Raw genomic sequence first — 14,447 nt, 5'->3', positions numbered from 1 at the left:
TCCCTGATTGCAAAGCTTACCGACGTCATTCCTCCCAAAAAGGCGTGAAAGCTGGCGTTACGCCCTGGCGTCATTTGCACGAGGCAGACCGGCTCCTCTCCCAGTAAAACATAAGCTGTGCTTTTCCCAAGCATCCTAACGCGTCTAAAACTGTTCCTCTCGCAGGCTTATAAAAGCCAATGGGAAATTTCACCGTCGGCTCTAGTTCACCCACAGGGCCAGGGCCGGGACCCAAATTCCTTCCTTGGCCTCCCCTGCTGCCGGCGAGACAGTCTCAAAAAATCGCCCTCCTCTTGACGTCTCTCCTCGAATGTCCCAAAAGGCCCAAGCTCACGCCGACATGGAAGAGAAAAACCCGACCAATGGCGCCGATGCCGACGCCCCACCGTCAAGAGGCTGTTGGGCTCAGGTTGCCTTTGGCAGCCCTTCCTCAGCCAATACTAGCAGTCCCGGTGGGATCCTGCCAGGCTTCCAAAGCCACGCCGACCGCCTGGCTATTGTTTCCGGGCACCAGGTGGGAAAGTGAACGCACCCGCTCTAGGCGGCGTGACCAATAGGTGCCAGAAGTTAACGTCCTGCGTAAAAGAGGGTCCCTCCTATCCCTTTGTCAGCAAGAGTAAGAGTAGCCCTTTGAGCTGGCCAGCCTTCCTAAAGTGCTTGAACGCGGATTTTAGGCTCTGTAGCGGTCGGCTCCCTGATTGCAAAGCTTACCGACGTCATTCCTCCCAAAAAGGCGTGAAAGCTGGCGTTACGCCCTGGCGTCATTTGCACGAGGCAGACCGGCTCCTCTCCCAGTAAAACATAAGCTGTGCTTTTCCCAAGCATCCTAACGCGTCTAAAACTGTTCCTCTCGCAGGCTTACAAAAGCCATTGGGAAATTTCACCGTCGGCTCTAGTTCACCCACAGGGCCAGGGCCGGGACCCAAATTCCTTCCTTGGCCTCCCCTGCTGCCGGCGAGACAGTCTCAAAAAATCGCGCTCCTCTTGACGTCTCTCCTCGAATGTCCCAAAAGGCCCAAGCTCACGCCGACATGGAAGAGAAAAAACCCGACCAATGGCGCCGATGCCGACGCCCCACCGTGAAGAGGCTGTTGGGCTCAGGTTGCCTTTGGCAGCCCTTCCTCAGCCAATACTAGCAGTCCCGGTGGGATCCTGCCAGGCTTCCAAAGCCACGCCGACCGCCTGGCTATTGTTTCCGGGCACCAGGTGGGAAAGTGAACGCACCCGCTCTAGGCGGCGCGACCAATAGGTGCCAGAAGTTAACGTCCTGCGTAAAAGAGGGTCCCTCCTATCCCTTTGTCAGCAAGAGTAAGAGTAGCCCTTTGAGCTGGCCAGCCTTCCTAAAATGCTTGAACGCGGATTTTAGGCTCTGTAGCGGTCGGCTCCCTGATTGCAAAGCTTACCGACGTCATTCCTCCCAAAAAGGCGTGAAAGCTGGCGTTACGCCCTGGCGTCATTTGCACGAGGCAGACCGGCTCCTCTCCCAGTAAAACATAAGCTGTGCTTTTCCCAAGCATCCTAACGCGTCTAAAACTGTTCCTCTCGCAGGCTTATAAAAGCCAATGGGAAATTTCACCGTCGGCTCTAGTTCACCCACAGGGCCAGGGCCGGGACCCAAATTCCTTCCTTGGCCTCCCCTGCTGCCGGCGAGACAGTCTCAAAAAATCGCGCTCCTCTTGACGTCTCTCCTCGAATGTCCCAAAAGGCCCAAGCTCACGCCGACATGGAAGAGAAAAACCCGACCAATGGCGCCGATGCCGACGCCCCACCGTGAAGAGGCTGTTGGGCTCAGGTTGCCTTTGGCAGCCCTTCCTCAGCCAATACTAGCAGTCCCGGTGGGATCCTGCCAGGCTTCCAAAGCCACGCCGACCGCCTGGCTATTGTTTCCGGGCACCAGGTGGGAAAGTGAACGCACCCGCTCTAGGCGGCGTGACCAATAGGTGCCAGAAGTTAACGTCCTGCGTAAAAGAGGGTCCCTCCTATCCCTTTGTCAGCAAGAGTAAGAGTAGCCCTTTGAGCTGGCCAGCCTTCCTAAAGTGCCTTAACGCGGATTTTAGGCTCTGTAGCGGTCGGCTCCCTGATTGCAAAGCTTACCGACGTCATTCCTCCCAAAAAGGCGTGAAAGCTGGCGTTACGCCCTGGCGTCATTTGCACGAGGCAGACCGGCTCCTCTCCCAGTAAAACATAAGCTGTGCTTTTCCCAAGCATCCTAACGCGTCTAAAACTGTTCCTCTCGCAGGCTTACAAAAGCCAATGGGGAATTTCACCGTCGGCTCTAGTTCACCCACAGGGCCAGGGCCGGGACCCAAATTCCTTCCTTGGCCTCCCCTGCTGCCGGCGAGACAGTCTCAAAAAAATCGCCCTCCTCTTGACGTCTCTCCTCGAATGTCCCAAAAGGCCCAAGCTCACGCCGACATGGAAGAGAAAAACCCGACCAATGGCGCCGATGCCGACGCCCCACCGTGAAGAGGCTGTTGGGCTCAGGTTGCCTTTGGCAGCCCTTCCTCAGCCAATACTAGCAGTCCCGGTGGGATCCTGCCAGGCTTCCAAAGCCACGCCGACCGCCTGGCTATTGTTTCCGGGCACCAGGTGGGAAAGTGAACGCACCCGCTCTAGGCGGCGCGACCAATAGGTGCCAGAAGTTAACGTCCTGCGTAAAAGAGGGTCCCTCCTATCCCTTTGTCAGCAAGAGTAAGAGTAGCCCTTTGAGCTGGCCAGCCTTCCTAAAGTGCTTGAACGCGGATTTTAGGCTCTGTAGCGGTCGGCTCCCTGATTGCAAAGCTTACCGACGTCATTCCTCCCAAAAAGGCGTGAAAGCTGGCGTTACGCCCTGGCGTCATTTGCACGAGGCAGACCGGCTCCTCTCCCAGTAAAACATAAGCTGTGCTTTTCCCAAGCATCCTAACGCATCTAAAACTGTTCCTCTCGCAGGCTTACAAAAGCCAATGGGGAATTTCACCGTCGGCTCTAGTTCACCCACAGGGCCAGGGCCGGGACCCAAATTCCTTCCTTGGCCTCCCCTGCTGCCGGCGAGACAGTCTCAAAAAAATCGCCCTCCTCTTGACGTCTCTCCTCGAATGTCCCAAAAGGCCCAAGCTCACGCCGACATGGAAGAGAAAAACCCGACCAATGGCGCCGATGCCGACGCCCCACCGTGAAGAGGCTGTTGGGCTCAGGTTGCCTTTGGCAGCCCTTCCTCAGCCAATACTAGCAGTCCCGGTGGGATCCTGCCAGGCTTCCAAAGCCACGCCGACCGCCTGGCTATTGTTTCCGGGCACCAGGTGGGAAAGTGAACGCACCCGCTCTAGGCGGCGCGACCAATAGGTGCCAGAAGTTAACGTCCTGCGTAAAAGAGGGTCCCTCCTATCCCTTTGTCAGCAAGAGTAAGAGTAGCCCTTTGAGCTGGCCAGCCTTCCTAAAGTGCTTGAACGCGGATTTTAGGCTCTGTAGCGGTCGGCTCCCTGATTGCAAAGCTTACCGACGTCATTCCTCCCAAAAAGGCGTGAAAGCTGGCGTTACGCCCTGGCGTCATTTGCACGAGGCAGACCGGCTCCTCTCCCAGTAAAACATAAGCTGTGCTTTTCCCAAGCATCCTAACGCGTCTAAAACTGTTCCTCTCGCAGGCTTATAAAAGCCAATGGGAAATTTCACCGTCGGCTCTAGTTCACCCACAGGGCCAGGGCCGGGACCCAAATTCCTTCCTTGGCCTCCCCTGCTGCCGGCGAGACAGTCTCAAAAAATCGCCCTCCTCTTGACGTCTCTCCTCGAATGTCCCAAAAGGCCCAAGCTCACGCCGACATGGAAGAGAAAAAACCCGACCAATGGCGCCGATGCCGACGCCCCACCGTCAAGAGGCTGTTGGGCTCAGGTTGCCTTTGGCAGCCCTTCCTCAGCCAATACTAGCAGTCCCGGTGGGATCCTGCCAGGCTTCCAAAGCCACGCCGACCGCTTGGCTATTGTTTCCGGGCACCAGGTGGGAAAGTGAACGCACCCGCTCTAGGCGGCGCGACCAATAGGTGCCAGAAGTTAACGTCCTGCGTAAAAGAGGGTCCCTCCTATCCCTTTGTCAGCAAGAGTAAGAGTAGCCCTTTGAGCTGGCCAGCCTTCCTAAAGTGCTTGAACGCGGATTTTAGGCTCTGTAGCGGTCGGCTCCCTGATTGCAAAGCTTACCGACGTCATTCCTCCCAAAAAGGCGTGAAAGCTGGCGTTACGCCCTGGCGTCATTTGCACGAGGCAGACCGGCTCCTCTCCCAGTAAAACATAAGCTGTGCTTTTCCCAAGCATCCTAACGCGTCTAAAACTGTTCCTCTCGCAGGCTTATAAAAGCCAATGGGAAATTTCACCGTCGGCTCTAGTTCACCCACAGGGCCAGGGCCGGGACCCAAATTCCTTCCTTGGCCTCCCCTGCTGCCGGCGAGACAGTCTCAAAAAATCGCCCTCCTCTTGACGTCTCTCCTCGAATGTCCCAAAAGGCCCAAGCTCACGCCGACATGGAAGAGAAAAAACCCGACCAATGGCGCCGATGCCGACGCCCCACCGTCAAGAGGCTGTTGGGCTCAGGTTGCCTTTGGCAGCCCTTCCTCAGCCAATACTAGCAGTCCCGGTGGGATCCTGCCAGGCTTCCAAAGCCACGCCGACCGCCTGGCTATTGTTTCCGGGCACCAGGTGGGAAAGTGAACGCACCCGCTCTAGGCGGCGCGACCAATAGGTGCCAGAAGTTAACGTCCTGCGTAAAAGAGGGTCCCTCCTATCCCTTTGTCAGCAAGAGTAAGAGTAGCCCTTTGAGCTGGCCAGCCTTCCTAAAGTGCTTTAACGCAGATTTTAGGCTCTGTAGCGGTCGGCTCCCTGATTGCAAAGCTTACCGACGTCATTCCTCCCAAAAAGGCGTGAAAGCTGGCGTTACGCCCTGGCGTCATTTGCACGAGGCAGACCGGCTCCTCTCCCAGTAAAACATAAGCTGTGCTTTTCCCAAGCATCCTAACGCGTCTAAAACTGTTCCTCTCGCAGGCTTATAAAAGCCAATGGGAAATTTCACCGTCGGCTCTAGTTCACCCACAGGGCCAGGGCCGGGACCCAAATTCCTTCCTTGGCCTCCCCTGCTGCCGGCGAGACAGTCTCAAAAAATCGCCCTCCTCTTGACGTCTCTCCTCGAATGTCCCAAAAGGCCCAAGCTCACGCCGACATGGAAGAGAAAAACCCGACCAATGGCGCCGATGCCGACGCCCCACCGTCAAGAGGCTGTTGGGCTCAGGTTGCCTTTGGCAGCCCTTCCTCAGCCAATACTAGCAGTCCCGGTGGGATCCTGCCAGGCTTCCAAAGCCACGCCGACCGCTTGGCTATTGTTTCCGGGCACCAGGTGGGAAAGTGAACGCACCCGCTCTAGGCGGCGCGACCAATAGGTGCCAGAAGTTAACGTCCTGCGTAAAAGAGGGTCCCTCCTATCCCTTTGTCAGCAAGAGTAAGAGTAGCCCTTTGAGCTGGCCAGCCTTCCTAAAGTGCTTGAACGCGGATTTTAGGCTCTGTAGCGGTCGGCTCCCTGATTGCAAAGCTTACCGACGTCATTCCTCCCAAAAAGGCGTGAAAGCTGGCGTTACGCCCTGGCGTCATTTGCACGAGGCAGACCGGCTCCTCTCCCAGTAAAACATAAGCTGTGCTTTTCCCAAGCATCCTAACGCGTCTAAAACTGTTCCTCTCGCAGGCTTATAAAAGCCAATGGGAAATTTCACCGTCGGCTCTAGTTCACCCACAGGGCCAGGGCCGGGACCCAAATTCCTTCCTTGGCCTCCCCTGCTGCCGGCGAGACAGTCTCAAAAAATCGCCCTCCTCTTGACGTCTCTCCTCGAATGTCCCAAAAGGCCCAAGCTCACGCCGACATGGAAGAGAAAAAACCCGACCAATGGCGCCGATGCCGACGCCCCACCGTCAAGAGGCTGTTGGGCTCAGGTTGCCTTTGGCAGCCCTTCCTCAGCCAATACTAGCAGTCCCGGTGGGATCCTGCCAGGCTTCCAAAGCCACGCCGACCGCCTGGCTATTGTTTCCGGGCACCAGGTGGGAAAGTGAACGCACCCGCTCTAGGCGGCGCGACCAATAGGTGCCAGAAGTTAACGTCCTGCGTAAAAGAGGGTCCCTCCTATCCCTTTGTCAGCAAGAGTAAGAGTAGCCCTTTGAGCTGGCCAGCCTTCCTAAAGTGCTTTAACGCGGATTTTAGGCTCTGTAGCGGTCGGCTCCCTGATTGCAAAGCTTACCGACGTCATTCCTCCCAAAAAGGCGTGAAAGCTGGCGTTACGCCCTGGCGTCATTTGCACGAGGCAGACCGGCTCCTCTCCCAGTAAAACATAAGCTGTGCTTTTCCCAAGCATCCTAACGCGTCTAAAACTGTTCCTCTCGCAGGCTTATAAAAGCCAATGGGAAATTTCACCGTCGGCTCTAGTTCACCCACAGGGCCAGGGCCGGGACCCAAATTCCTTCCTTGGCCTCCCCTGCTGCCGGCGAGACAGTCTCAAAAAATCGCCCTCCTCTTGACGTCTCTCCTCGAATGTCCCAAAAGGCCCAAGCTCACGCCGACATGGAAGAGAAAAACCCGACCAATGGCGCCGATGCCGACGCCCCACCGTGAAGAGGCTGTTGGGCTCAGGTTGCCTTTGGCAGCCCTTCCTCAGCCAATACTAGCAGTCCCGGTGGGATCCTGCCAGGCTTCCAAAGCCACGCCGACCGCCTGGCTATTGTTTCCGGGCACCAGGTGGGAAAGTGAACGCACCCGCTCTAGGCGGCGTGACCAATAGGTGCCAGAAGTTAACGTCCTGCGTAAAAGAGGGTCCCTCCTATCCCTTTGTCAGCAAGAGTAAGAGTAGCCCTTTGAGCTGGCCAGCCTTCCTAAAGTGCTTGAACGCGGATTTTAGGCTCTGTAGCGGTCGGCTCCCTGATTGCAAAGCTTACCGACGTCATTCCTCCCAAAAAGGCGTGAAAGCTGGCGTTACGCCCTGGCGTCATTTGCACGAGGCAGACCGGCTCCTCTCCCAGTAAAACATAAGCTGTGCTTTTCCCAAGCATCCTAACGCGTCTAAAACTGTTCCTCTCGCAGGCTTACAAAAGCCATTGGGAAATTTCACCGTCGGCTCTAGTTCACCCACAGGGCCAGGGCCGGGACCCAAATTCCTTCCTTGGCCTCCCCTGCTGCCGGCGAGACAGTCTCAAAAAATCGCCCTCCTCTTGACGTCTCTCCTCGAATGTCCCAAAAGGCCCAAGCTCACGCCGACATGGAAGAGAAAAAACCCGACCAATGGCGCCGATGCCGACGCCCCACCGTCAAGAGGCTGTTGGGCTCAGGTTGCCTTTGGCAGCCCTTCCTCAGCCAATACTAGCAGTCCCGGTGGGATCCTGCCAGGCTTCCAAAGCCACGCCGACCGCCTGGCTATTGTTTCCGGGCACCAGGTGGGAAAGTGAACGCACCCGCTCTAGGCGGCGTGACCAATAGGTGCCAGAAGTTAACGTCCTGCGTAAAAGAGGGTCCCTCCTATCCCTTTGTCAGCAAGAGTAAGAGTAGCCCTTTGAGCTGGCCAGCCTTCCTAAAGTGCCTTAACGCGGATTTTAGGCTCTGTAGCGGTCGGCTCCCTGATTGCAAAGCTTACCGACGTCATTCCTCCCAAAAAGGCGTGAAAGCTGGCGTTACGCCCTGGCGTCATTTGCACGAGGCAGACCGGCTCCTCTCCCAGTAAAACATAAGCTGTGCTTTTCCCAAGCATCCTAACGCGTCTAAAACTGTTCCTCTCGCAGGCTTACAAAAGCCAATGGGGAATTTCACCGTCGGCTCTAGTTCACCCACAGGGCCAGGGCCGGGACCCAAATTCCTTCCTTGGCCTCCCCTGCTGCCGGCGAGACAGTCTCAAAAAAATCGCCCTCCTCTTGACGTCTCTCCTCGAATGTCCCAAAAGGCCCAAGCTCACGCCGACATGGAAGAGAAAAACCCGACCAATGGCGCCGATGCCGACGCCCCACCGTGAAGAGGCTGTTGGGCTCAGGTTGCCTTTGGCAGCCCTTCCTCAGCCAATACTAGCAGTCCCGGTGGGATCCTGCCAGGCTTCCAAAGCCACGCCGACCGCCTGGCTATTGTTTCCGGGCACCAGGTGGGAAAGTGAACGCACCCGCTCTAGGCGGCGTGACCAATAGGTGCCAGAAGTTAACGTCCTGCGTAAAAGAGGGTCCCTCCTATCCCTTTGTCAGCAAGAGTAAGAGTAGCCCTTTGAGCTGGCCAGCCTTCCTAAAGTGCCTTAACGCGGATTTTAGGCTCTGTAGCGGTCGGCTCCCTGATTGCAAAGCTTACCGACGTCATTCCTCCCAAAAAGGCCTGAAAGCTGGCGTTACGCCCTGGCGTCATTTGCACGAGGCAGACCGGCTCCTCTCCCAGTAAAACATAAGCTGTGCTTTTCCCAAGCATCCTAACGCGTCTAAAACTGTTCCTCTCGCAGGCTTACAAAAGCCAATGGGAAATTTCACCGTCGGCTCTAGTTCACCCACAGGGCCAGGGCCGGGACCCAAATTCCTTCCTTGGCCTCCCCTGCTGCCGGCGAGACAGTCTCAAAAAAATCGCCCTCCTCTTGACGTCTCTCCTCGAATGTCCCAAAAGGCCCAAGCTCACGCCGACATGGAAGAGAAAAAACCCGACCAATGGCGCCGATGCCGACGCCCCACCGTGAAGAGGCTGTTGGGCTCAGGTTGCCTTTGGCAGCCCTTCCTCAGCCAATACTAGCAGTCCCGGTGGGATCCTGCCAGGCTTCCAAAGCCACGCCGACCGCCTGGCTATTGTTTCCGGGCACCAGGTGGGAAAGTGAACGCACCCGCTCTAGGCGGCGTGACCAATAGGTGCCAGAAGTTAACGTCCTGCGTAAAAGAGGGTCCCTCCTATCCCTTTGTCAGCAAGAGTAAGAGTAGCCCTTTGAGCTGGCCAGCCTTCCTAAAGTGCTTTAACGCGGATTTTAGGCTCTGTAGCGGTCGGCTCCCTGATTGCAAATCTTACCGACGTCAATCCTCCCAAAAAGGCGTGAAAGCTGGCGTTACGCCCTGGCGTCATTTGCACGAGGCAGACCAGCTCCTCTCCCAGTAAAACATAAGCTGTGCTTTTCCCAAGCATCCTAACGCGTCTAAAACTGTTCCTCTCGCAGGCTTACAAAAGCCAATGGGAAATTTCACCGTCGGCTCTAGTTCACCCACAGGGCCAGGGCCGGGACCCAAATTCCTTCCTTGGCCTCCCCTGCTGCCGGCGAGACAGTCTCAAAAAAATCGCCCTCCTCTTGACGTCTCTCCTCGAATGTCCCAAAAGGCCCAAGCTCACGCCGACATGGAAGAGAAAAAACCCGACCAATGGCGCCGATGCCGACGCCCCACCGTGAAGAGGCTGTTGGGCTCAGGTTGCCTTTGGCAGCCCTTCCTCAGCCAATACTAGCAGTCCCGGTGGGATCCTGCCAGGCTTCCAAAGCCACGCCGACCGCCTGGCTATTGTTTCCGGGCACCAGGTGGGAAAGTGAACGCACCCGCTCTAGGCGGCGCGACCAATAGGTGCCAGAAGTTAACGTCCAGCGTAAAAGAGGGTCCCTCCTATCCCTTTGTCAGCAAGAGTAAGAGTAGCCCTTTGAGCTGGCCAGCCTTCCTAAAGTGCCTTAACGCGGATTTTAGGCTCTGTAGCGGTCGGCTCCCTGATTGCAAAGCTTACCGACGTCATTCCTCCCAAAAAGGCGTGAAAGCTGGCGTTACGCCCTGGCGTCATTTGCACGAGGCAGACCAGCTCCTCTCCCAGTAAAACATAAGCTGTGCTTTTCCCAAGCATCCTAACGCGTCTAAAACTGTTCCTCTCGCAGGCTTACAAAAGCCAATGGGGAATTTCACCGTCGGCTCTAGTTCACCCACAGGGCCAGGGCCGGGACCCAAATTCCTTCCTTGGCCTCCCCTGCTGCCGGCGAGACAGTCTCAAAAAATCGCCCTCCTCTTGACGTCTCTCCTCGAATGTCCCAAAAGGCCCAAGCTCACGCCGACATGGAAGAGAAAAAACCCGACCAATGGCGCCGATGCCGACGCCCCACCGTCAAGAGGCTGTTGGGCTCAGGTTGCCTTTGGCAGCCCTTCCTCAGCCAATACTAGCAGTCCCGGTGGGATCCTGCCAGGCTTCCAAAGCCACGCCGACCGCCTGGCTATTGTTTCCGGGCACCAGGTGGGAAAGTGAACGCACCCGCTCTAGGCGGCGCGACCAATAGGTGCCAGAAGTTAACGTCCTGCGTAAAAGAGGGTCCCTCCTATCCCTTTGTCAGCAAGAGTAAGAGTAGCCCTTTGAGCTGGCCAGCCTTCCTAAAGTGCTTTAACGCGGATTTTAGGCTCTGTAGCGGTCGGCTCCCTGATTGCAAAGCTTACCGACGTCATTCCTCCCAAAAAGGCCTGAAAGCTGGCGTTACACCCTGGCGTCATTTGCACGACGCAGACCGGCTCCTCTCCCAGTAAAACATAAGCTGTGCTTTTCCCAAGCATCCTAACGCGTCTAAAAATGTTCCTCTCGCAGGCTTACAAAAGCCAATGGGGAATTTCACCGTCGGCTCTAGTTCACCCACAGGGCCAGGGCCGGGACCCAAATTCCTTCCTTGGCCTCCCCTGCTGCCGGCGAGACAGTCTCAAAAAATCGCCCTCCTCTTGACGTCTCTCCTCGAATGTCCCAAAAGGCCCAAGCTCACGCCGACATGGAAGAGAAAAAACCCGACCAATGGCGCCGATGCCGACGCCCCACCGTCAAGAGGCTGTTGGGCTCAGGTTGCCTTTGGCAGCCCTTCCTCAGCCAATACTAGCAGTCCCGGTGGGATCCTGCCAGGCTTCCAAAGCCACGCCGACCGCCTGGCTATTGTTTCCGGGCACCAGGTGGGAAAGTGAACGCACCCGCTCTAGGCGGCGCGACCAATAGGTGCCAGAAGTTAACGTCCAGCGTAAAAGAGGGTCCCTCCTATCCCTTTGTCAGCAAGAGTAAGAGTAGCCCTTTGAGCTGGCCAGCCTTCCTAAAGTGCCTTAACGCGGATTTTAGGCTCTGTAGCGGTCGGCTCCCTGATTGCAAAGCTTACCGACGTCAATCCTCCCAAAAAGGCGTGAAAGCTGGCGTTACGCCCTGGCGTCATTTGCACGAGGCAGACCAGCTCCTCTCCCAGTAAAACATAAGCTGTGCTTTTCCCAAGCATCCTAACGCGTCTAAAACTGTTCCTCTCGCAGGCTTATAAAAGCCAATGGGAAATTTCACCGTCGGCTCTAGTTCACCCACAGGGCCAGGGCCGGGACCCAAATTCCTTCCTTGGCCTCCCCTGCTGCCGGCGAGACAGTCTCAAAAAATCGCCCTCCTCTTGACGTCTCTCCTCGAATGTCCCAAAAGGCCCAAGCTCACGCCGACATGGAAGAGAAAAAACCCGACCAATGGCGCCGATGCCGACGCCCCACCGTGAAGAGGCTGTTGGGCTCAGGTTGCCTTTGGCAGCCCTTCCTCAGCCAATACTAGCAGTCCCGGTGGGATCCTGCCAGGCTTCCAAAGCCACGCCGACCGCCTGGCTATTGTTTCCGGGCACCAGGTGGGAAAGTGAACGCACCCGCTCTAGGCGGCGCGACCAATAGGTGCCAGAAGTTAACGTCCTGCGTAAAAGAGGGTCCCTCCTATCCCTTTGTCAGCAAGAGTAAGAGTAGCCCTTTGAGCTGGCCAGCCTTCCTAAAGTGCTTTAACGCGGATTTTAGGCTCTGTAGCGGTCGGCTCCCTGATTGCAAAGCTTACCGACGTCATTCCTCCCAAAAAGGCCTGAAAGCTGGCGTTACGCCCTGGCGTCATTTGCACGAGGCAGACCGGCTCCTCTCCCAGTAAAACATAAGCTGTGCTTTTCCCAAGCATCCTAACGCGTCTAAAACTGTTCCTCTCGCAGGCTTATAAAAGCCAATGGGAAATTTCACCGTCGGCTCTAGTTCACCCACAGGGCCAGGGCCGGGACCCAAATTCCTTCCTTGGCCTCCCCTGCTGCCGGCGAGACAGTCTCAAAAAATCGCCCTCCTCTTGACGTCTCTCCTCGAATGTCCCAAAAGGCCCAAGCTCACGCCGACATGGAAGAGAAAAACCCGACCAATGGCGCCGATGCCGACGCCCCACCGTGAAGAGGCTGTTGGGCTCAGGTTGCCTTTGGCAGCCCTTCCTCAGCCAATACTAGCAGTCCCGGTGGGATCCTGCCAGGCTTCCAAAGCCACGCCGACCGCCTGGCTATTGTTTCCGGGCACCAGGTGGGAAAGTGAACGCACCCGCTCTAGGCGGCGTGACCAATAGGTGCCAGAAGTTAACGTCCTGCGTAAAAGAGGGTCCCTCCTATCCCTTTGTCAGCAAGAGTAAGAGTAGCCCTTTGAGCTGGCCAGCCTTCCTAAAGTGCTTGAACGCGGATTTTAGGCTCTGTAGCGGTCGGCTCCCTGATTGCAAAGCTTACCGACGTCATTCCTCCCAAAAAGGCCTGAAAGCTGGCGTTACGCCCTGGCGTCATTTGCACGAGGCAGACCGGCTCCTCTCCCAGTAAAACATAAGCTGTGCTTTTCCCAAGCATCCTAACGCGTCTAAAAATGTTCCTCTCGCAGGCTTACAAAAGCCAATGGGGAATTTCACCGTCGGCTCTAGTTCACCCACAGGGCCAGGGCCGGGACCCAAATTCCTTCCTTGGCCTCCCCTGCTGCCGGCGAGACAGTCTCAAAAAATCGCCCTCCTCTTGACGTCTCTCCTCGAATGTCCCAAAAGGCCCAAGCTCACGCCGACATGGAAGAGAAAAAACCCGACCAATGGCGCCGATGCCGACGCCCCACCGTGAAGAGGCTGTTGGGCTCAGGTTGCCTTTGGCAGCCCTTCCTCAGCCAATACTAGCAGTCCCGGTGGGATCCTGCCAGGCTTCCAAAGCCACGCCGACCGCCTGGCTATTGTTTCCGGGCACCAGGTGGGAAAGTGAACGCACCCGCTCTAGGCGGCGCGACCAATAGGTGCCAGAAGTTAACGTCCAGCGTAAAAGAGGGTCCCTCCTATCCCTTTGTCAGCAAGAGTAAGAGTAGCCCTTTGAGCTGGCCAGCCTTCCTAAAGTGCCTTAACGCGGATTTTAGGCTCTGTAGCGGTCGGCTCCCTGATTGCAAAGCTTACCGACGTCATTCCTCCCAAAAAGGCGTGAAAGCTGGCGTTACGCCCTGGCGTCATTTGCACGAGGCAGACCAGCTCCTCTCCCAGTAAAACATAAGCTGTGCTTTTCCCAAGCATCCTAACGCGTCTAAAACTGTTCCTCTCGCAGGCTTACAAAAGCCAATGGGGAATTTCACCGTCGGCTCTAGTTCACCCACAGGGCCAGGGCCGGGACCCAAATTCCTTCCTTGGCCTCCCCTGCTGCCGGCGAGACAGTCTCAAAAAATCGCCCTCCTCTTGACGTCTCTCCTCGAATGTCCCAAAAGGCCCAAGCTCACGCCGACATGGAAGAGAAAAAACCCGACCAATGGCGCCGATGCCGACGCCCCACCGTGAAGAGGCTGTTGGGCTCAGGTTGCCTTTGGCAGCCCTTCCTCAGCCAATACTAGCAGTCCCGGTGGGATCCTGCCAGGCTTCCAAAGCCACGCCGACCGCCTGGCTATTGTTTCCGGGCACCAGGTGGGAAAGTGAACGCACCCGCTCTAGGCGGCGCGACCAATAGGTGCCAGAAGTTAACGTCCTGCGTAAAAGAGGGTCCCTCCTATCCCTTTGTCAGCAAGAGTAAGAGTAGCCCTTTGAGCTGGCCAGCCTTCCTAAAGTGCTTTAACGCGGATTTTAGGCTCTGTAGCGGTCGGCTCCCTGATTGCAAAGCTTACCGACGTCATTCCTCCCAAAAAGGCCTGAAAGCTGGCGTTACACCCTGGCGTCATTTGCACGACGCAGACCGGCTCCTCTCCCAGTAAAACATAAGCTGTGCTTTTCCCAAGCATCCTAACGCGTCTAAAAATGTTCCTCTCGCAGGCTTACAAAAGCCAATGGGGAATTTCACCGTCGGCTCTAGTTCACCCACAGGGCCAGGGCCGGGACCCAAATTCCTTCCTTGGCCTCCCCTGCTGCCGGCGAGACAGTCTCAAAAAATCGCCCTCCTCTTGACGTCTCTCCTCGAATGTCCCAAAAGGCCCAAGCTCACGCCGACATGGAAGAGAAAAAACCCGACCAATGGCGCCGATGCCGACGCCCCACCGTCAAGAGGCTGTTGGGCTCAGGTTGCCTTTGGCAGCCCTTCCTCAGCCAATACTAGCAGTCCCGGTGGGATCCTGCCAGGCTTCCAAAGCCACGCCGACCGCCTGGCTATTGTTTCCGGGCACCAGGTGGGAAAGTGAACGCACCCGCTCTAGGCGGCGCGACCAATAGGTGCCAGAAGTTAACGTCCAGCGTAAAAGAGGGTCCCTCCTATCCCTTTGTC

The sequence above is a fragment of the Phalacrocorax aristotelis genome, chromosome 4, assembly GCF_949628215.1.
Source record: "Phalacrocorax aristotelis chromosome 4, bGulAri2.1, whole genome shotgun sequence".
Taxonomy (NCBI): domain Eukaryota; kingdom Metazoa; phylum Chordata; class Aves; order Suliformes; family Phalacrocoracidae; genus Phalacrocorax; species Phalacrocorax aristotelis.
Note: the sequence above shows the minus strand (reverse complement) of the source record.